The sequence below is a fragment of the Neodiprion lecontei genome, chromosome 2 (genome assembly GCF_021901455.1).
Source record: "Neodiprion lecontei isolate iyNeoLeco1 chromosome 2, iyNeoLeco1.1, whole genome shotgun sequence".
In the NCBI taxonomy this organism is placed as follows: Eukaryota; Metazoa; Arthropoda; class Insecta; order Hymenoptera; family Diprionidae; genus Neodiprion; species Neodiprion lecontei.
Genome location: NC_060261.1, coordinates 3,243,882 through 3,258,826, shown reverse-complemented (window position 1 = coordinate 3,258,826; position 14,945 = coordinate 3,243,882). Strand labels below are relative to the sequence as shown.

At 41.7% G+C, this 14,945-nt stretch overlaps 1 protein-coding gene across 1 annotated transcript in view; it reads right to left on the bottom strand.

Moving 5' to 3' along the window:
* LOC107224739 (epithelial discoidin domain-containing receptor 1) overlaps positions 1–12,393 on the bottom strand; it is a 143,402-nt gene extending 131,009 nt beyond the window's left edge. Inside the window, exon 1 of the mRNA XM_046731157.1 lies at positions 12,121–12,393. The gene's annotated coding sequence lies outside the window, so the exon portion shown is untranslated. The remainder of the gene's footprint in view (positions 1–12,120) is intronic.
* Between the last annotated feature and the right edge of the window lie 2,552 nt (positions 12,394–14,945).

The window sequence follows — 14,945 nt, the reverse complement described above, 5'->3', positions numbered from 1 at the left end:
CGAGAGGAAACTCCCGGGAACCGGATATCGAACCATCCGAGTACTCGAGGGGTGCTTTCGCTTCGTTCGGTACTTTCTTTTATACCCACCAATGTGTTACCGTCTTTATAGTTTCGTCTCTTTCCGCGTAACGCGATCGTTATGTAATATTCAAACGCTCGTTTGTGAAGAAAGTTTCGAATTCGAAGGAAGGATTTTTCCTTTTCTTTTTTATTGATTACACAGGGCAACAAAAATTCGCTTTTTGTGTGTAAGATGAAAATTTTCAATTGATTGAGTTAGGAACAAGGTTTAGTAATATAGAATTGATGTTGGATATTTTAATACGATTTTTTTAGTTTTCTTAAAAAAGGGTGTTTTATTATTTATTGTAACTAACCAACTGGTATTTATTGTAATTAATAAAGCACCCTGAATCAAAAAAGGTAAGTCAAAAGGATAAACATTCAATTTTACTGATAGTAGCTATAAGACAAAAACTAGACCTGATCGAATCAAAAAAAAATATGGTTTTATAACGGGGGTATATAGATTTATCAAAATTAGTAAGCACCTTCCTTGTTACAAAATTTTGTTGACCAGTGTTCTTGCTCGAATAAATTTTATCCCGTTTCTCGGCCTTTTCAGGTTCCGCTATTTATTCATACGCGGTTATATTTTTCAGCTCAGACTCATCGCAGCTTTTCTTTTTATAAAAAAAAAAACGAACCTTGAAGATGGTTTTGAAACCTTGGAAAAATGTACGACGAAACTGTCGACATCAGATCGCCAGGCTTCAATCGAATAGCGAAAAGCTGAGGAAACGAGAGTCCGGAAGGGGATGGAAAGCTCGGGAGCAGAAAGAGTCGAGGACAACGTTCGATCTTGTCGGCGGGCGTCGCGTCGAAATAAATAAAGTAACGCACCCTCGAGGGCGGCATCTATTTTATAAGACTAAGAAATATTGGCAGCATCAATAACGGTTTATCTGGAATACAAATTGCCGGGACGCCAGCAGCCGACTCCCTAAGAAAACACCGGTAATCCGTCGAGGAGCGCGTCGCGACAACCCCAAGGAATTAATCCCGCAGAAATCGTCCGGCGGAATCCTCGAGGACGAGAGTGTTGTAAATAAGAATCTAAGGGGCGGAAATGGACGGAGAATTCGAAATCGTTCAAAATACTCGCGCGTTAATGGCGCGGAAGCTGCGCCAAGTAGCACCGAGTGATGGATCGCGTTTAAGGACGCTGCGCCGGCTCCGAACCGAAGCCTTTTTATCCTTGTTCACTTTTTTTCATCGGCATTGGCCGCTCGTTAACGGGCGCCAGGCTGCCCGAGCTGTTGGACCACCCGCTAATCGTCCCCGAAACGGGGTTCAAGGGGTCAGGTGGATCTTGAATTTTCAAAAACTCCACTACGATTAAAACAATTCTGTTATTATATTTTTGTTTTAAATTATAGAAAAAATGGATTCCTTGAAAGTTCAGGACGCACCTAACCCTTCAAGGACTAGCCGTTTGGTGCCTCTGACGATAATGTCCCGTCACTTTGGTACAGTTTCAAAGACTCACATCCGGAGTTGATTTTTTGAGAAAAAAAAAAAGTAAATTCACCGTCGACCCTCGAGTGGGATTAATTTCGGTCACTATCCTTACAGGATCAGCAGGAAGAAGCAAAGTGCAGTTTGGCGGAGTTCCAGGATCCGGAGTCGACTGTCTCCGGAGTTTGTATAGGAAGCCGAAGGGACGGTGGGAAGTTTTTTGCTTGTTCGCATCGCATTAGTCGAATTAGTCGAGGCGGTATATAATAATTTTCCTCGGAATAAGAAGAGCCGGAGAATTCTCGGGGAAAACAAGCTTTATTATTCCCATGAATGAAGTTAATTCAATAGTCGGTCGTTCATTTGAAATTGTAATACAGGTACGTCGCTATGCGCTCTCAATCCTCCCCCCATCCCCATCCCCATCCCCAGGCAGCTGTATTAAGAATTTCTTCCTCCTCCTCCAGCACCGAGCCTCTCTCATCCTCCTCCCGTCGCCTTTCGTTGCCTTCGCGTTGTCACGTTAACGATGTTTTTACCCACAAAAACCGCCCGCGTCCTTTGCCACGCTCTTCCATCGATCCCATAAAGCAAAATAAGGTCTCAGGCAGACGGTACGTTGACACGAGGCAGTTGTCCCAGTTTCTGATAAGTAAAAGTGACACGATGTGGTGGATAAATAAATCGTACAAGTAAAACATGTGTGTGTGTGTATTTACAAAAAAATTTAATATTCGATGGTTATTTCTATAACTGTGTAATCTTGAGGAGAGGATCCCGCAGAGTCCTTATGGAAATTGGCTTCCGGTCAAATCGGATGGATTTTCGGTATTTCATAGTACATTTTTTCCCGCTCAAAAATCGGTAGTTTCCGAGATACAGGCTTCGGAAGAAAGGTGTACAGATTTTTTGATATCCATGGATTTCGTGATTTTCGTAAATTATTAAGCTTCAAAGGGACTTGAAATCAAACAAATCGCTTAAAAAGCTGCACGGTCGATTCTCAAAACAGGCAGGAAGCTGTGATTGATTCCATCGATGCGTTCATTCCATCCACTAACTCGCTGGTTTACCGGAAGGAGGTGCAAAGTCGGATTTCGCATGAAGAACGAGACCCTCCGACTCTTGCAACAATCGACTTGTCCTGTTTTTCACACGTCTGCGGAGTCTCTGCGAATCGACTGCGCAGTTTTTGATTGATATATTGGATTTCGACTGCTCCTCGAAGCTTTGTAATCCGCAAAAATCGCGTAATCCATAGGATACAAAAAAAAATCCATCAACCCCCTTACGAAGCCTGTATCTCGGAAACTATTGATTTTCGGTACTTGTGTCCAAGAGAACATTTCGGCTCCGGAGGATACGTACCATACCAGACACTAAAAATCCATCCATGCTTAAAACATCTCGTTATAGTTTCGCCGTGTTCGCGTGGCGATAGCCGCCAAGGCCAGGTTGAATCGATCAAGAAGGCAGAAACAGGGGCATGTACATATTGTGCATACATGCGGTGGGGTAAAATTGAATATCGCAAGGGGCGAAGGGTCGCATGCTTCGAAACCCCGGGGCGCGTAAGCGAGATTGATACATTATTAAGAGGGTCCATTAAAGAAAGCGCCGCGGTATGAGATATGCGCTTGCGGAGGCAGTGGATGCAGGGTTGAAGGTGGAGAAAAGGGAGGAAAGGGCGAGGGCGAGGGCGTGAGCCAGGCTTCCCCTCGCCCCCTTTCACCCTCCCCATCCATCCGCGTCTTCGTGGCACGCGCGAGAATTGCACCGGCTCTCGAAACGCCACGTGGCTCGTCTCTCACGACTCCCGTCTACCCTAAAACCACCCCGAGTCGAAACTGCACCGATGCAACTGCGCCAAGGTCAGGGGTCACCTTTCTGGGGGTCGCAAGTGAACCCTGAAGATCCCCGAGACTTTGGCGCGTTGACTCATTCGGGGAACGGGGTCGCGAAAAGTAAAGGAGAGGAAAATTTAAGGGTGCATTGGCTGTACAGTCTCGACCAAAAGTGAATATCGTCGACGATGTTTAGTACTTTGCGGTGAGATAAGGATCGGAAAAATATTAACCGGAATGAAGACGGTGAGAAAATTAAATTTCAATAATAACAACGCCCAAAAGTTGTCAATAAACTGTTTGAAGAAAGCATTGTTGAACAAATTTTTAGGGTATGTTTTTTTTTTTTTTTTTCTTTGTCATGTGAAATGAATTCGTTGATTTTTCTGAGTAAACGTCAATTTTTAAAGAAATTTTCTCATTGCTTTGAAATTTCCGTTTTCGAGGATTTAAAATTTTTTAAAATAGAGGAAGAATCGTCGATTTTGGACACGTTTTCGTAAAAACGTTGTTCGTTACAATTAAGAAGTTTCCGGGGCATCGAACGAATAGTTTCGTAAATGCAGACTTTACTAATTTTCTAAAACAGAAATTTTAAAATAATGAGTAAATTCTTTAAAAATTCATGTATATTCAGAAAAATCAACGAATTTATTTCATATCACAAAAAAAAAACATTCCCTATAAATTTGTTGAACAATGTTTTGCTTAAACAGTTCATTGATAAATTTTAAGCATTATTACGGTTCAAATTCAGTTTTCTTATCGCCTTTATTGTGGTTTATTTTTTCCGATTCTTATCTTGTCATAAACTATTCAATATTGTCGATAAGACTCACTTTTTTTTGAGAATGAATAGCTAGTACATCCTTAACTTTGTTTCTGATGCTTCATTCGATAAGCCCTTCTTTTTTTATTCAAGCCATTGCAGGTTTTTAATCATCCGTCTTTTTTTTTGTTACTAAAATAGAGTCAACATCGTCTAAGGATTATTCAAATAGTTGAGACTCTTCCAGTGACAACAATATTCGCTTACTTACAAATTTTATTAGGATGAAGTGAATATATTTCGGGAAATAAGAATTCCTTAAATAATCTACGATTAATTCTTATTGGTAGGAAAAACAAAATCAAGCAACCAATGATTTGATCGTAGAAAATTTGTCAGATTCAATTCAAAACGTTAACTTATCTATCGAATTGAGGGAACGAGAGAGAGGAAAAGTGAATTATAAAATATAATTATTCTCTTGAACCGCAGATGGAAATTGACATTTCGTTGTGAGAAACTGGAAACGGGAATGTTTTTGAGGAATTTTCGTTGATTGATAAGAGAAAAAATGAACACAAAAATTTGAAAAATAAAATACGTCACCGACTAGACGATGCGACGGAACTCTGCAGCGGATATTCAGATGTCGTTACTTCTGGCCCGTCACGTAACCGTGTAAGGTATATTGATTTTTGCATAAATTTTTACTCCGCGTGTCACGACGACGAGGAGAAGGAGGAGGAGGAGGAGGAGGAGGAGGAAGAAGAGGGATAAAAAGAAGAAGCAGCGGTGCCACGGAGCTGCTGCACAAGCCGTCGAGTGTATCGATGTACATAAAACGTGGAGAATTATGGGCTGACGTGTGTGACGCGTATATGCTTCGACAGGCATCTGTGCTAGATAATGTGCCGCAAAAGTATGTCGAGCCGAATGCGTCACGCGACATGCCTTCGAACATTGCATTCCGGTGATGGATAACTTGCAGGATAAATTATGAGAACGAGGAAATTAAACTATGCAGACATTGCAATGCAGGTCTGAAAACGAAAAATTGGACAAGTTTTTTATACCGTTTCTTACAGATTTTCACACACTGAAACCGGGGAAAATACTCAAAAAGTTTCATCGAGTCAGGTTTTTTCTTGAAGTCGTGTTTGCGGTTTCGTTTAGCGTGAATCTCACGTTTAATTCGTATCCTATTCTGGTATCCTATTCTCGATTATAAAAATCCTATGCAAAAGTGATTTCTCACTTTTATTTGATGTGTATTAGAGTGTGACTCGAGAATAAATACAAACAGGGAAAGAGAAAATGGAAAGCGGAAGCGTGTTCGGAAAAGTATCGAAGAGAAGAAGAAAAGGTTTCGTGTATAAGAAAAGAACGAACACGGAATGTTGAATATATTTCATAAAGAAATTGTTTGTTTAATTTTATAAGAAATATCGTTCGGTTCATTGCGATAAAATGGTGTCGTTTTTCATTATTGTTATGCTTTTTTTTATACAAACACCTTGTATTTTGCAAGAATACCGTACGTGACGGAGGGAAATGGAAGTAATTTTTGAATTCAACCTACTCGAAAACATAATATTTACCAAAAACATCCCACGTAGCTGAAATAAAAAAAATTTTAGAAGTCCTGTGTAATATTACATTATGTAACAAGGGAATAAAGTCAAAGATTATTCACGCGGATAGATTTACTACCTCAGCGAAGCAAGGTGATCTCACGTTTCCCGCAAATGAGGAAAAAAAGTTGAAAGGGAATAATATTCCACTTGTAGTCCCGGTTTTCAGGTCAAAAAAAGTATACGTTATAATCGACTCTGAAATAAATATTTTTTTCAAGTGTTCCGAGGGTAAAAATTATTCTTAAAAAGGTCCTGGAAATCGATTTTGCGAGCAAAAAGCTTTTGGTTTCAAATTCGCAAAAATATGTTCGAGGTTCCTTCTAAAGCGCTTAAAATCACTCGTCGTCTGACGTCTGCTGTATCGACGTGTTTTTTATTCATCAAAACGACAATTTCAGCGTAATCGAATTCGCGTTAAAAAGTTACCGCGAAAAAACCTTCGTAACAGAGATATTTTTCCCTCTTGCGTAAAGCACAGTTCACCGAGCGTCTAATTAGAAGGAACGCCCTCTATTGAAGCATTTAGGCGACGACAATTGCGGAAGTCATTGGCGATAAGCGGGACGGCTGTAATATTCTAGGGAGGGAGGAATAAACGGAGAAAAGCGAGGCGATATAGAAAGGCGCGATCTACGCTCCCTGCGGGCAAAACGCGTTATTATACACGCGCGGAATCTTTGCCGAATAAGTAGGGGTGTCAATTTGCGGGGTGAAATCGGAGATAAACATTTTCCCAGGGTGTCGCTATTAGGGTCCGAGCTGTTGGACGGGGGGGTGGGGGGGGGGGGGGGGGGGTGGAGGGGGAGGAAGGGAGGCGTGAATAATTAAAGTTCGCGGGGGCGAAGTTAAAGATAGTGCAAATGGAGTTCCGGTCCGTCGAAACGACCCCCGTTCACCCCAGCCGCCGGTACAACGTTCGTTACATTTATCAGCTCCCGGGTATTCGAGGGGCGGCGACGAGGCCGAGCCTCGCGGGGGTTGCGCACCCTCGAAACATAAGGCCGTTAAATGATTTAATTCAATTTACGGTCGGCGGAATTTAACACCTCCGTCAGTTCCGCATTTTCAGATAAACCGATTCCACCCCTCGATGTCTGGCGGTCCACCACCCCTCACCCCCACCTTTTTCATCCCCCAACAAGGCACAAACACACCGGCGAAATGAAAATCTTCATTTCTCTAAGCCGGGTCGGAATCTATCCGCGGGAAAATTTCACGATCTTACGGTCAGCAGAGGGGGTGACAGCTGCGGTTCGAGAAAGAACAAGTTATGTTTACCAAGGGTATATTTGCCTGAAACATCCCCCCGTTGCGTCGTCAGGCCCTCAACAACCGGTTTCAATATTTGCAAACCCGTTCCACGATCGATTAGCGCTCCTTAATTTTGCGGGCTGAGTGGAAGCGAAAAGCACTCTTTGCAACCCTTGTTGGTCGCATGACGTCACTTTGATGCTGGACTGTATATTTCTCAGTTTTTCATTTCTCTTTCGCCCCTTGTGATACAAAATTGTTGAAGAAAATTTGAAACAATTTATCGAGTATTTAGATCACAGCTCTGACGATGTATCGAAAAATTTTGTTTCGCGATAAAAGTGTGAAAAGAAAAGGAATGAAAAAAAACAAACAAAAAAACAACTAAAAAATTAAACAAGAACTGGTATCAGGGGGTTGCTCTTTGCAGAATTGTTCGGGAAAACTTTCAAAGTGATCTTGCGTGAAGACGAGAACTCTGTAAACCACCATTCGCGAATTGATCGTCGTGCAGTATCGAACTAAGTGTTGATGACGTACGGAAGTACCTGAGCTGTGTGAAAACGACGGGGGATGGGGGTGAAGATTGGGTTGGGATCCCGCGAAGAGGAGAACAATGCGAACTTTGAGATAACTTCGGAGCAGGAATCAACATGAAAGGGGAAGTTTCCGTCTCTAATTGGTATTTGGGAGATCTGAAACAGACCCAACCCCAACCCCCTGTTCCGGTTTCTCACCCCCTCGCCCTCGAACCTGTCCATTCGCTGTCTGCTACTCGGTGTAAGTTTATTATGCTGTTCGCGGGTTAGTCTCCGGCTGAATTATTCGAAAATCGGCATATCTTTGCCCCGAGGAATCCATGCTTAAACCACCTCAACCCTTTCAATCGCAGACGCCACTCTAGTGGCACTCTTTTTTGTACATGCCATACGAAATCCTTCATTTTTTTGCATTTTCAAGTAACTGAATTGCGTGGCTGAAAGGGTTAAAGAGTGTAACCTCTGGAAAGTAAAATTTCAACCCCTGTAAACCAAGTCGGTTAATTGCTTGTGCGATGTTCGATGCTTGTTTAAAATTTTCGTCATTCACGTAAATGTATCAACGGTGAAATAAAGGAAGCTTTTGTTAATAAATTCAAGAAAATCCTTTCATAGCAGTTCACGCAATATGCTGCTCAGGTAGGGTTCAGGTCTGAGATAAAATTACAGGGGTTGCGCGTCTCGATGTTTTCCTCAGAGATGGCGACACCGAGTCTGAGAGCGAAACGCACCCCTTGGTTCGGTCGAACGACGGTATTTGTACAGCAAAGAAACTAGTCTTTCAGTCATCCGTGAATCGTAAGATAATATACAACTGCAGCAAATGAAAAAAAAAACAAAATATGATCGTCGAGTTAAGGGATGGGATGAGGCTCGTTTCGCAATGAGCTCAAGAAACGGCGAAGTATCAACGAGAGGCAGCAAAATTTGACATTTAAGGGGGGGTTAAAGTTTGGATGGTCTAAAATCATACCTGTTTTTAGGAGTATTTTTTTACTTTAAAAAAAGTTAAAACACATAGATCAATTTGAGTTTGAGGGCTGTATTATTTATAGCTTCAAGAATATGTTGGAATATAAGTACCGAACGACCACGTTTACAATTCGTCAGCACAGATTTCTCAGTCAATTTTTATCCGATCGTCTTGAAATTTTGACACGATCATCAAAACTTGTTTATCGATTCGAGCTTATTACTAAATTTTTGAATTTCAATCCCAACATTTTTTTTTATACATTCTAACAATTTTTTCGTCGAAATGTGAAATTTTTTGTTCGTAATCGTATATATATTTCAATTTTTTTTTTTTTTTGATCATTTGGGCTACGAGCTCTAATCCGAAAAGTTGTTTTTAACTCAAAAAAATGTTTTCCATCCGTTACGAGTTGGACAAATGACGTCAGGAGATCGAGTTCGGAGTCGTTCGCTACTTATATGCTTCATGCCGTCATTTTGTTACAACAATCAGGCCCTCAAACTCTAATCGCTCAGACTGTTATCATTTTCATTGTTAAAAAAAAAAAAAAAAAAGAGCTCGAAGTCAAGTCCCTGCTGACGTTCGCCGAACCGGAGGCGTAAGGAGCAGGACTCGAGGGCCAATCGAATCCTGTTAATGGGCGAGGAGTTCGCGGTGGCCGCTACGTAACGTGCCCTTTGTGTTTCGTCTAGGGGTGGACGGGGCACTCAATCACCCTTTCTCCCTTCCTCCGTTCCACCCTTCCACCCCTCGGCATCATCGTCCGAAGGTTGCGGGCTCTTTTCGCAACCCGCGAGGCTCTATTAGCAGTTTCTTAGACCGCCTTCAAATGGCATTCCTATTGATGCCCTTCGCCCCCCGTATTATTATACTCGCCCTAGGCTCATACGGTTGTCGGCACTTGTGCACCGCTTCCATTGCCATGCCGCAACATCGTCGACGCCACTTTTATTACCCCCATTGTCCACTCGCTACACGGGGGCGAAGGCCGGCAGAATATTGGTAGAAACTTTCTCGATGCGCAACTATACCTATACGGACGTATGAGGCATTCCATGCCGACTCAGCAAACGGTTGATCACGACATTTTTCAGTTTCACCAAGGATTTTTTTCACCTTAGTACGACTCTTGAACAGCTTTAAAAAAAATTTTACACATTTTTTTAGTCACTCGTCTTTACCCTGTGATTTTTCAAACCCATCTCAAGAACACCCAAATCGATTTTTATTAAACAAGGAGGAAAAAAATTTCGTCCTCGAAACGAAACATTCTCACGGTAATATTCAAAGTGGGAACACGTTTTTTTTCTATTTTTTGAATCGTATTTTTCTATTTTCGTACCTGTTAAAAATCCATTACAATACATACCGTATCTCCGATTCGAGTGCTGATTTATCAATTTGTTTCTTCGGTTATAAAACTCACTAACGATTTGTTTCAAAATTTTATAGTAGATTTTCGACATGTATGAAAATAGAAAAATCGATTGGAAAAAATAGAAAAAAAACGTTTTTGCGATGGGTTTGAAAAATCGTAGGGCAAAGACGAGTGATTGAAAAAGTATTTGAAAATTTTTCAGAAGCTTTTCAGAAATCGTTCTAAAGTAGGAAGAATCGTTGATTAAAAAAAAAATGTCACGATCAACCGTTAACTGAATCGGCGTGGAATGCCCCATACAAACATGTGTTGTAAGAAGTTAACTTCCTCTCTAACTGCGCGTCCGTGTGTCTGCATACGCGTGTTGGTACGTATGTACAGATATCGCAAGGACGAGGAGAGCAGATATCAATGTTTTATATCGCGAGATAGAAAAACAATATTGTTATTTCATCAGGGAGTCGGCACACGTCGCTGAAAGTGACGCTTCGTGTCTCCTCCTTCGTTCGGGGGAGACCACAAATTGGATTATGCTTCGCGAACCTGCGGGATGAGGAAAGGACGAAGGATGCCTCCAAGGTTGGTTGGCTTCTTCCTTCCTTCCTTCCTTCCTTCCTTCCTTTCTTTCTTCCTTCGTTCCTCGCTTCCATCCCCCCGAGTCACCTTCAGTCATTTTCCAAAGCCACTTTTCCTCTTCCCACCCCTCACCCTGCAGCAACGTCGACGTTGTCACAACCGGGAGTCGCGGGGCGAGTTGATGGATTGATTTTTTAATGCGAAAGACAGCTACTCGCTACTTACAAGACCTCCGTTTCTGACGACACACGTGTCCCTGGGCAGGAACGGTTTGCGAAAAACGCTTCGAAGTATCGACGTTTCCTTATCTTTTCTCCATACCGACGCTTTTCACTTAAATTCGTTATTCAAACTTCCCGCCTCGCGGGGAATAGGAAGGCGGGAAGTTTGAATAATTCTCTACTCTGGCAAAGGAACAATTAGAGGTAAGTAATTGACGGGGAATTCCTCGGGAGTTAGCCGGCAGCCAGCTGCACTCGCGACCCGAATTCAATGCTGTTTGCTCGACTTAAGTAATTGTAGCCCGCCAACTACGGAATGCTCCTTCGCCAGCCATCGCCATTCTATCTCTATCTCTTTCTCTCTCTCCCTTACACACACACACACACACACACACAAGAGTCAAAATTCCTACCCGCAATCAGCAACCGCGCGTGTTTGAATATCACCGAAACGCAGTTCGAAATTCCTCCGCAAAATCCTGCGGAGTTATCGTTATATATGTACCCATACATACACACACACACACATATGTATATATATATATATATATAGATATAAATCGTTATACGCGGGAATATACCTGCTGCGGTTTCCGTTCTCCACGATATCCGCAGAACAATTCGAGTAATCATTAATACATGCCGGTAACGACTCAGCCGTAGCACCTTCCAACGATTTTGGAACACCTTGGCTAGTCGCCAGTCGTTGATAGTGGACAGTCCTCGGCATTCCCGTCGCTGTTGTCTAGTTCCAATGGCTGCAGTGCAGTATTGTTGTTGGGAAACATTCGGACGGGATCAGTTCGAAGACTTGTAATTTGCGGTGCAGCATCGAGGGGCTGGTGATCTTAATTCATTGATGGAACGATTTTCAGTGATTTCCAGACTCGATTGAATCACTGGAAATCACGACAAATCGCGGGAGATTAATTAGAACGATGGGAAAATCGGTTGAAAATTAATGGAAATCACTTGGTTAATTGGAAATTAACTAAAAGTGAAGATATGGTTGATGGTTACGGACAAAAATCATTAGAACTTCAATGAATTCTAACCATTCGTTGTTCATCCCAAGACTTGCAACGATTTACGTGACTTCGAGCGATCGACAATTACTTCATTGATTTCTCGTTACTTTATAAGGAAAATTTCAGCTCTTCGAGTCCAACTTGTAAAGTTATACCAAGTAAACTACGTTGAGCTTATTTTATTTTATATTTGCTTTACTACTCGCTACGGATATCCGCCTGTCATTTTCCGTTTCTTCTTCGTTTTTTTTTTTTTTTTTTATTTCTATTCATACCCGATAAAAATAATTTCTCTCTCCGTATTAGGCCGCAAACGTTACCCTTTATACCCTACATGGCAAACAGTTTCGAGTCGATCAGGATTTTTGGAACCAGTTTACATACCGACTGGCTGTCACAGCGGAGCGACGTTTCAACAAAGCTTCCTCACAATTGGATTGATTTTGAATGGAACGTTGCCGTGCAGCCTCGTTCGTGATATCGATGAACGATGTTTCTGCCTCTGCCGCGTGTAGTTGCGTGCGATTCTTGTTGCGGGGATTGTTATGGGACGATATTTATTTCACGGCACATTTTTCAACATTTAGAATGTATTTATTACGACGTAACAAGAAACAGCACTTCAAACAATTAGCGTAGCGTCTATCTCAGCTCTACAGATCGTCGCGTACTGACAATGTACAGAGCTCGCGAGACGAAGACCATAGAATAACAACTCTCTGGAAGGTTAACTCTGTTTATGTCTGAAGGAGGGGGGAGATATAGGTTTGGACTGTCTATAATCATACCTATTTCAACAGTTTTCTTTTGAAGTAAATGAAAACACTTGGAGCAATTTGAGGTTTAAGGGCTATTATTATTCATAGTTTCAAGAACATTTAAGAACTTTTTCATTGATATTAATATCAAAATGGCGGCATGGCGCATACGAGTAGCAAACGACCACGGTTTCAATCCTGTGGCGCATATTCCTCGGTCAATTTTTATCCGATCGTTGTGAAATTTTGACACAATCTTTAAAACTTTTGTTTATCGAAAATGTTTTCAACAATTTTTCGTTCATGATCGTGTATATTTGAAAACAATGTTTTTGCAACATTTGTGCTACGAGCTCTGACCCGAAAAGGCGTTTTTAACTCAAAAAAATGTTTTCCATCTGCTACAAGTTGGACAAGTGACGTCAGAAAACGCGCTGCCGCAAAAGCCCTCGAGGTCGGAGTCGTTCGCTAATTATATGCTTCATGCGACCATTTTGTTATCAATTTCAATAAAAAAAATTCTAAAAAATAGCGCCAAGTGTTTTAATTTTCCTACAAAAAAAAAAAAGAAACCACTAAAAATAGGCATGATTTTAGACGGTCCAAGCTGTAACCCCCTCCCTTAAGTCTATCTTTATAGCTAACCTCTCCGTCATTGGCTTGTTATATTTCCAACAATGCTGACGACACGCGCGACGGCGAACATGTAGCGAACACATGATATAAATAAAACAAAAAATCAAAACGAAAACAACCAACCACAACAAAGGAATGAAACAAAAATAAAATTTTCGCGACACAGCATCGGTTAATTATACACGAAATCCTTGCAGCGTGATATTATACCGCGGTATGAGTTGTGTTTCCTAGAATCTAGACGCGACGGGAATATAGGTATTTCATAATTACGGAGTTTCGACTCGTTAGCAGTTCTGCATTAGCGTTTGGTCATTATCGAAGGGGCGTAAAGAGGCGGCTCGCGGGCTGCAGCTGCAGCTGGCTTTCGGCCTTTGAGACTCCAGTTGCAGAGGCGCGTGTTGTTGGTCAACGGAGATTAGTCCCCAGCCACCCGATGCCGAGGTTGCTTCTTCATTAGCGATTGAAAATTCGCGTCGCGTTTCCAAAGCTCAGGGTGAAAAATCATCCTCCGAATAACTTCCCGAATAGCTTATTTTTTCTATCCAGCGAATCGTTTCCGGCGAATTCGAACACCGCTAGTCGACTTACCCTGGATTTTGAGACTGACTGCATTAATTAGCAGGGAGAAATACACGGGAACTCGACACGTTGAAACGACTTGACACAAATCCGGGGCAAAAGGGTGAGAAACTGGGTGAATAAATTACAGCGATATCCGCAGGAGTAGTTCGCGGTGAATTAGGAAATTTCGAGGCGGAGAAACAAAAGCGTCGACGATGCGAAACGGCGTCGCAGCACGTCGTTTCGTTCGCGGCGTTAGACACGTCGTTTCGAGAATATGCAAATCGCGACGTTTCCCGAGTTTCTGACAGAATTGGCCCGTCGGAATTCCCTCTCTGCCTTTGGCCTTTTTTTGGGACAAAGTGGGTATGTACGAACGATTTTAAAAGGCGAAAACAACTCCCTGGTTTCAGCTGATTGGCCCTAAAGATATTTTAGACACCGAAAACCGATCGGCCAAATTCTTCTCTTTCGGAGTTTCACTGCAAAGTTTCGACACTTGGTTCGCGAAAGAATTTACTTTGTCTCCGTTTCCGGAAGACGACATCGACTTTTTTTTTCACATAAAGTTTCGCTCACACTTGTCCGCCGACACTTTTAAACTCTGTCCACTTCGCGTCACTTCCGCCCCCTCCCCTACCCCCCTCCCCCCCAATCGCCCTGTAATACGACTCGAAGATCCTTCAACAGCCCCCGGGAAAAAGGGAAGAAAACGAAGAATTGGCGGGAGTTGAAGAGTGGCTATTATCGAATTTTGACCTTCTGATAATTTTTGAAAATTACCCTATAAGTGTAATTTTTTTATTTTTTATTTCGACAGCTCTCTGAAGGTGCAGACACTAAATTTCCATCGCAAAATTCCTCGACATTTCAACGTTTTCCAGACAAAAATCTTATAATCTTTTTCCGAACAATTTGATTTATTCATTTGGTTACAGCAAGTTAAAAAAATATGCAATACATTATATTTTTTCATACAATTTTTTTTCCTTTTTTTTTTTCATTTTAACGAAAGTACGAATTCTTACTCGCGCACAATCGTTTGTGAGGTAATATTTAGGAATATTCAAAGTTTGAAGAGAATCTTCCGGCAATGGTAAAAAAATTTTGTATTCGAACTAATTTATCTGAATCTATAAAAAAAACTTGGTAAACGATTCCCCGACTTTTTTTCCCTTGACTATTCAATAATTTCAGATTTCCATGACATTTCCAGGTTTTCCAAAACTCTGTGAGCGATGGGGAAACCCT